The sequence below is a fragment of the Macadamia integrifolia genome, unplaced genomic scaffold (genome assembly GCF_013358625.1).
Source record: "Macadamia integrifolia cultivar HAES 741 unplaced genomic scaffold, SCU_Mint_v3 scaffold433, whole genome shotgun sequence".
NCBI classification, from domain to species: domain Eukaryota; kingdom Viridiplantae; phylum Streptophyta; class Magnoliopsida; order Proteales; family Proteaceae; genus Macadamia; species Macadamia integrifolia.
The window spans coordinates 351,337-358,601 of NW_024870363.1; positions in this window are offsets into that span (position 1 = coordinate 351,337).

Sequence of the window (7,265 nt, forward strand, 5' to 3'; positions counted from 1 at the left end):
TTTTTTTGAGAAAAATAAAAAATTTCCATAGAAGTTGTAGAACACTTGTTTTTACATAACATATAAAAAATCTAGAAAACTGTTGGTGAGAGTGTGAAGTGTTTGTTTCAAACAACAAAAAATTCACACTTAAGTAGCCGTATCGTACCGATATGGTACGATACGGCTCGATACTGCACGATACCTTCGATACGTACCAATACGGTACCGATACTCTCGAGAATTTTTAGATTTTCAAAAGTTCAAATCGTAGAGTATCGTACGTATCGGTACCAATACGATACGGCACGATACGATACGTACGATACGCCGATACACAAAAAGAGGCCCAAAATTCCCCATAGCGTATCGGTATGTATCATGCCGATGCCTACCGATACGGATACATATCGGCCGATACGGCACGATACGCACCGATACTTAAAACCATGATGACATGTTATATTCTTGAATTCTTATAATATGGAATTAGAAATTATGTTATGCGATGTATGTTGGATTGTGAGGAGGGATCTGATGTGCCCAAGGTGGTCCCAAACTGTGATCGCCATGTGGATGTTGCATTTATACATTGATTATGTGCATTAGACTAGATATAGTCATGGATTACATTTTGTGGCCGATGGTGATTCCAGTATCGTGTACTTCGAGACTATACTTGGAAATGGGTATGCTTTGTGGCCAATAGTGATTTCAGTATTGCATAGCCCATACTCAACTACTTGTATGCTAGATAGGTATATAGTTATGGGTTATACTTTGTGGCCGATTGTGATTCTGATATTGTGTACCCCGGGACTATACATGGAAATGGACAGGTTTTGTGGCTGATGGTGATTCTGGTAGTGCGTAGTCCATACTAACTGTATCATTATGTAAGATATGTAGGATATTTGTGGTTAAGTGACATTTTCTATGCTACATTCCATTGCCAACAGGGGCTAAGGTGTCGGATAACCCAATAGTTGGTTGTTCGATGAACCTTTCTGGAATGCCACACCTGCGGTACAATAAGATCGTTGCCTGAGGTGGGAAATAATCTAAAGTGGCCGATGGTGACTCTAGTTTCGTGACTGCTAGGAGATGATTATCATGGGTTTGCTTGGTGACCAATGGTCGCATTCCAGGACCAGAAGGCTCTTAATCACGACTAGGGTTTGTATCGCTGGCTGAGGTGGCATTTCGACAAAGGTTCCATTAAGGATGGGCTACTTCTAGATTTTGGATGAGGCGGTACTCTGGAAAAACTTCCACTATGGATGGGCTACTTTCAGATTTTGGATGAGGTGGCATTCCGACAGAACTTTTGCTAGGGATGGGCTACTTCTAGATTTTGACTGAGGTGGTACTCCAGTAGAGCTTTTAGCTAGGGATAGGCTATGGGAGGGCTAGGTGTAGACACCCAATTTTATCACCCTCCCTCGGCTCTGATGACATATGGATCTTAGATCCGACCTTTCACCTTCGATCAACACAAATGACAACTAACTGAGGTAACTATTCCTAGAAGAATTCCAAACTTACCCAAAATTCCCAGAAATCCCATATGAGAGAAAAGAAGGGTTCAATTATGACATTTCATATACAAAGGAATTCGGTGCTAGGTGACCATACAAATGTATAGTACTCGGAATTATGATTCCAACGATATATGGTATGTCAAAATCGAACCATCGAATCTCCTGCAATCACTTCCGGAAGACGCACCTTGAGTGCCCAAACCCCACCCATGCGAGCACCTACACCTTGCCTTGAGTGCCGAAACCCCGCCCATGCAAGCACCCACGCCTTGCCTTGAGTGCCCAAACCCCACCCATGCGAGCACCCACAGCACCCAAACCCTACCCATGCGAGCACCTATGCCTTCCCTTGAGTGCCCACACCCCGCCCATGCGAGCACCCATGCCTTCCATTGAGTTCCCACACCCCGCCCATGCTAGCACCCATGCCTTGCCTTGAGTACCCAAACCCTGCCCATATGAGCTCCCATGTCGTGCCTTGCACTTCTACCCGTGCTCTGTGTGTGCCCAGCTAAGCCCCGCGTGTACTTGACAAAGCCCTTTGTGTACCCGACCAAGCCCCGCATATACCCGACCAAGCCCTACTGGACCTATAACACCTCTGTTGAACATCCCATACCCCCGTCGAAACCTTTGATACCCCCTTAGGCGATCGGAATCCCTCTTCTGACGATCGATTCAGAGAAGGAATTCCCTCTTCACCCACCTGTGTACCCTAAACTGCCCTGCTAGCGTACCCTACACCGTGGCCTCCCATTGCTTTTTACCTTATTGGTCCAAAAAATTTTATCTTTCACCCCATTGGCTATAAAAAAATAACCCTCCATCCCATTGGTCTAAAATTTCTGACATTCACCCCATTGGTTTAGAAAAATTACATTTACTACCATTGGTTAAGGAATTTTCTCGTTTTGCCTTATTGGTCCAAAAATTCTATAAATACCCCCCCTCCCTTTGATTTTACACCAACACAAGACCACAACAACCCAAGTCTCTTAGGAGCAACCTATAGTAGCAGAGCTCTGCCCCCTCTCCTTCCCTCCCCCTTTGAGGTTTTTCAAGTCTTCGGAGAGATCTTCATAAGATCCAAAGTGTTCTTCGGGCCTTCGGAACTCTTCAATCCTTTACCTTTATTGAGTGAGATTTTTGTGTAGGAAAAGTTCCCCCTTAGACTCCCACCCTCCTTTTTGAGGTTCTTCCAGTCCACTGAGAGATCTTCATAAGATTCCTTCGAATCTTTGAAGTGTTCTTTAGGCCTTCGAAGTTCCTCAACCATTTAGGTTTTAGCCCATTCCTAGCAGAAGCTCTGTTCGAGTGTCACCTCAGCCTAGCTTCCCATAGCCTATCCATAGCTTCTTACTTCAGCCAAAATCCAAAAGTAACCGTTCCTAGCCAGAACTCTGCCCGAATATCATCACAATCAGCATCAATCAGGGGGTCCACCCCTCTTGACCCGGTCAAGCTCAAGTATAATTTCTCAACAGAATTAGCACAATGTAGACTTTATATGGACCTTGTTTCGTGTACATAGTTATTTAAATTCCGTCAATGCATATATGTGTGATAACTTAGCCATGCATGTCAAATAGGAATAATTATAGAAAATATTCTTTCTAAAGCATCTAGTAAGAAGATCGGTTGAACCGGGTAGATTTGTTGCCTAACACCTTCCCAATTTTATAACCTAACACTTACCCTAAATCTTTGGACCAGACCAACTTTTGGGCCCTTTTTCAAGAATTGGGCCCACCCCTGGCTCCTAGGCCCATAATCCTGGGTGACGACTCCAAACCCTTTTGCATGATCCCAATCCTTGTATTGGACCATCATCAAATCCCCGTCTCGAATGATGAATTCTACACTCCTACGAAATAGGGCTCCATGTATCTCCAATTGATGATACGATAGTGCGGGGCCCGTAGGTAAGCACACATGACACACCCCTCCCTCATGAAAGAGAAAGAGAGGAGAGAGGATGGAATTAATGCAAGTCCTTTTCCCCCCAAAGGGGAAGAGAGAGCATCCCATTTTCAGCCGCTACCCTCACACCCACCCCCGGGTCCTAAGCCCATAATCCTAGGTGGTGACTCCAAACCCTTTTGTATGATCCGGATCCCCGTATTGGACCATCATCAAATCTCCATCTCGAATGATGAATTTTACACTCCTACGAAATAGGCCACCACATATCTCTAAGGGCAATACGGCAGTGTGGGGCCCACAGGTAAGCACACACGACACAGCCTTTTCTCATGATAGAGAAAGAGAGGAGAGAGCACGAATTGCACACAAGTCCTTTTCCCCTTCCCCAGCGAAAAGGGGGGGAAGAGAGATCTCGTCTTTCGGCCACTACCCTCACAGTGGCGACTCCACAAGGGATAAATGTAAAGCTTCCGACATTAGATGCTACCTCTAAATGCAAGAACATTTTCCACCACATTTGTTTGAAAACATGTTTGGCTAACCCCATGTTTGTATTTGTACTCGCTAACCGTATGATGCATCGTGCTCGAAGTGAAATCATTTGGCGAGGGACTCCCTGTCATGCCAGCACCCTCAGGGAGGTTAGTGCATGTCATGGAGAGTACTCTAAGAGAAAATGGTACCCGCTTCCTGTACAGGAGTGTGGGGTATTGTTACACGACGAGGATGTTTATAATTGTGTCAGCACCCTCGGGAAGGTCTATGCACTTTATGACATTCTGACATCGAATAATGATAATCTTGTATTACACTTTTGCACATAATCAATCACGGTTCCGTCCCCCGTGGCCAGTTGTTTTACCTCATGTGTAGTTACAAGTAATGGGCAATGAAGTCACCCCCTTGATCTTGGGTATAACAAAAGGATCACATACATTGTGTATATAGATCTTGTCAAGGAAGTCTTGTCGGTCTTATTACATCCACTGCATACTCGCATCATGTAGGAAATAAATGGAGAATGCTAGGAATGCCACAAGTTGATCTATAGAAATTGTTTGTGGTCTTGAAAATGAATTTTCCTATGATATATTATAGTCATAAAGAAATGCTCTCCTAAGTGGGTTTTGGATAAAAGGTGTCCTTCCTCCTTAGAAATGAAATATGGATGATTTGGCATACGATCCGGACTGATTTCTATCAAAACCCTATGAAATGTCGAATTATCTAAAAGACCCGAGGAAACTAGGAGATAGGTCACCTAGTGAGATAAGATTAAGGAAAGCATGACTTTATTAGTAGAGAATATATTAATAGGAGTTGGACACATCCGGGTAGTCAGTTGACTGGCTTAAGTCCAATGTCACCTCCATTGTCTCTCCGAGATTGTCTACTTCCAAGTGATTACAACCTAGTTTACATGGACCCACATAACCTGGCATCCCCCAAGCAAGCCTGAGTCCACCCCATAGAGACTTTGCAGACAAAAATGGTTGAGGTCAAGAGAGGAATATCTTAGATACTACATGCACTCGAAAACCCTCCTAGGGCTGAACCAACATAAGCTACAGGAGAGTTGGATCAGAACGGACCTACGGGTCATTACGAGAATTCTTCCCTAGTTGACTTAGGAGACCAGAGCAAGTCAGGCCAACCGGTCAGAGAGGAACTTCACCTACCTGTCTGAATGGTTAATGAGGGACCTATTCTAGGGTCCCTCCTCCTAGGGTAGTGATTGAAGATAAGGAAGAGGAGTTCACCACACATGTTCGAATGGAGCCTCCAGAGACAGAAAAAGAAAGGAAACTTAGAGAGCAATTAGAGAAGTTAGAGAATATGATTCAAGCAGTAAAAGGCTTGGAAAGTCAAATAGTGGATTCTGATGAAATGAGTTTCTTTTTTGGGGCAAGAATCCCCAAGAAGTTCAAATGGCAAATTGATAGATTTGATGGGTCAGGGGATGCTAAGGCTCATCTCAAAGTCTTCCTTAGCATCACCAAATCATGGCAACATGCAGACAGCCAGATGGGACAAGCCTTCATGTTAACCTTATCAAGACCAACACTCAGGTGACTCACCCAGTTAGAGTCTTTCCAAACCTAGAATTGGAAAACAGTGGTGAAGGCCTTCACCAAGCAATACTCATACAACACTAAAGTGGATGTGAAGTGTCAGAAGCTTGAGATGTTGAGACAATATCCTTCTTAAAGAAGGATTCACTGCCTTGTTGATGAGGTTTAGGGATAAGGCCGCCAAGATGGCAGATTGGCCTTCAGAAGCAGAGCAAGTTGAGATGTTGATTGAAAACTTTTCAAAGCCTTATTATGATGTCCTTTACTACCAACATCCATAAACTTTTGATTCCTTGATAGACACCGGTACACGTGTAAAAAACATATTCCTAAGCGAAGCTCAGCATCAAGGATCCTCCCAAGATGTAGGAAAGAATGCCAGAGTTGGATGGGGAAAGGGTCCTAAAACCAAAATGGTAGGTGCGGTCCAACAGTCAGTTTCACCTATCAATTCTTCACAACCATTCTTGATACAAGTAGATGCCCCTGCTTAGAAGGCTCCTCACCCAAGAAGATAGTTTTTTGATTTGAGAATGCTGGTGACAGCGGTGTATTAAAAGCTAAAGAAGCAAGGATTACTAGGACAGTGGCTTCAAGAGTAATCAGCAACCCTCCCACAGCTTGGTATAGAGATCATGAGTATTGTGCCTACCACACTCTGAAGGGGCACACCACTAAAAGGTGCATAGGCCTTCTACATGCTATCCAGGACTTGGTAGACAACGAGACTATTGAAATCAATGTCAAGCAAAATCCCAATGTTAACACCAATCCACTCCCCGATTATGTGAACAATCTAGATGACAAAGCAACAAAAAGTGATCCCACTCAATTGATCACACTCCAAGCTCAACAGAATCATATGAATGCCCATTCTTACAGGAAAGTCATGAGTCAAAAGGCCAGAATCATGAGGACTCCCAAAAGAAGAGAGTCATCAGAAGAAGAATCAGAAGATCGGACTCCCACCGTTCATCCTTCCCCATCAACAGAAGAATCCACCGTACCATATTACCAACTTCCACCATACCTCCAACCTTCACCATATTACCAACCTCCACCATATCATCAACCTTCACCACACTATCAAGGAGAAGAGACCTCATCATCTTATCACCCCTTATCTTCATCACAATATCCTATCTCTAATGTCACATCACCTTCATATCACCCATCCTCGTATCCCTCATCGCCTTCACACCAATCCCATTCTCAAGGTTTGGTGTATAACCCAAAAGAAGGATGGATGGATGGGTACAGTTGGAGAGATATGCTTGCACTGCCATACTCCCCAAAGATGACCTCATCAACAGGATCAATGAAAGCTTTTGGAGAAGGCCAGGATGGTGATCCTACTTCTCTAATTCAGCCCACCATACCACAGGAGGACAATCCAGAGAACATTAAAAAAGTCATAGATGACCTCCTCAGGGCCGTAATAGCATTGGTAGTGGGAGAACAAAGGGAGTGATATAGAGGATGATGACGAGGACGAGAGCAAAGATGAGAAGGATGGAGATGACTCCAGTTCTCAAGTTGATGATGAGTATCAGGACTGAGATGACTACCAAGGGCCTTGGCACAATGATGAAGATGATGAATCAGGATACTATTCACCCAGGGATGTGTATGTAATCAAAGAAGGAGGCCCTTTGCCACATGTCCTCATCCATCGATCCATCAAACCGCTCCTAAATTGGACTAGCATCAGGGAGAATTTCAAGTTTACTCATGTTGTTTAGTTAATCAA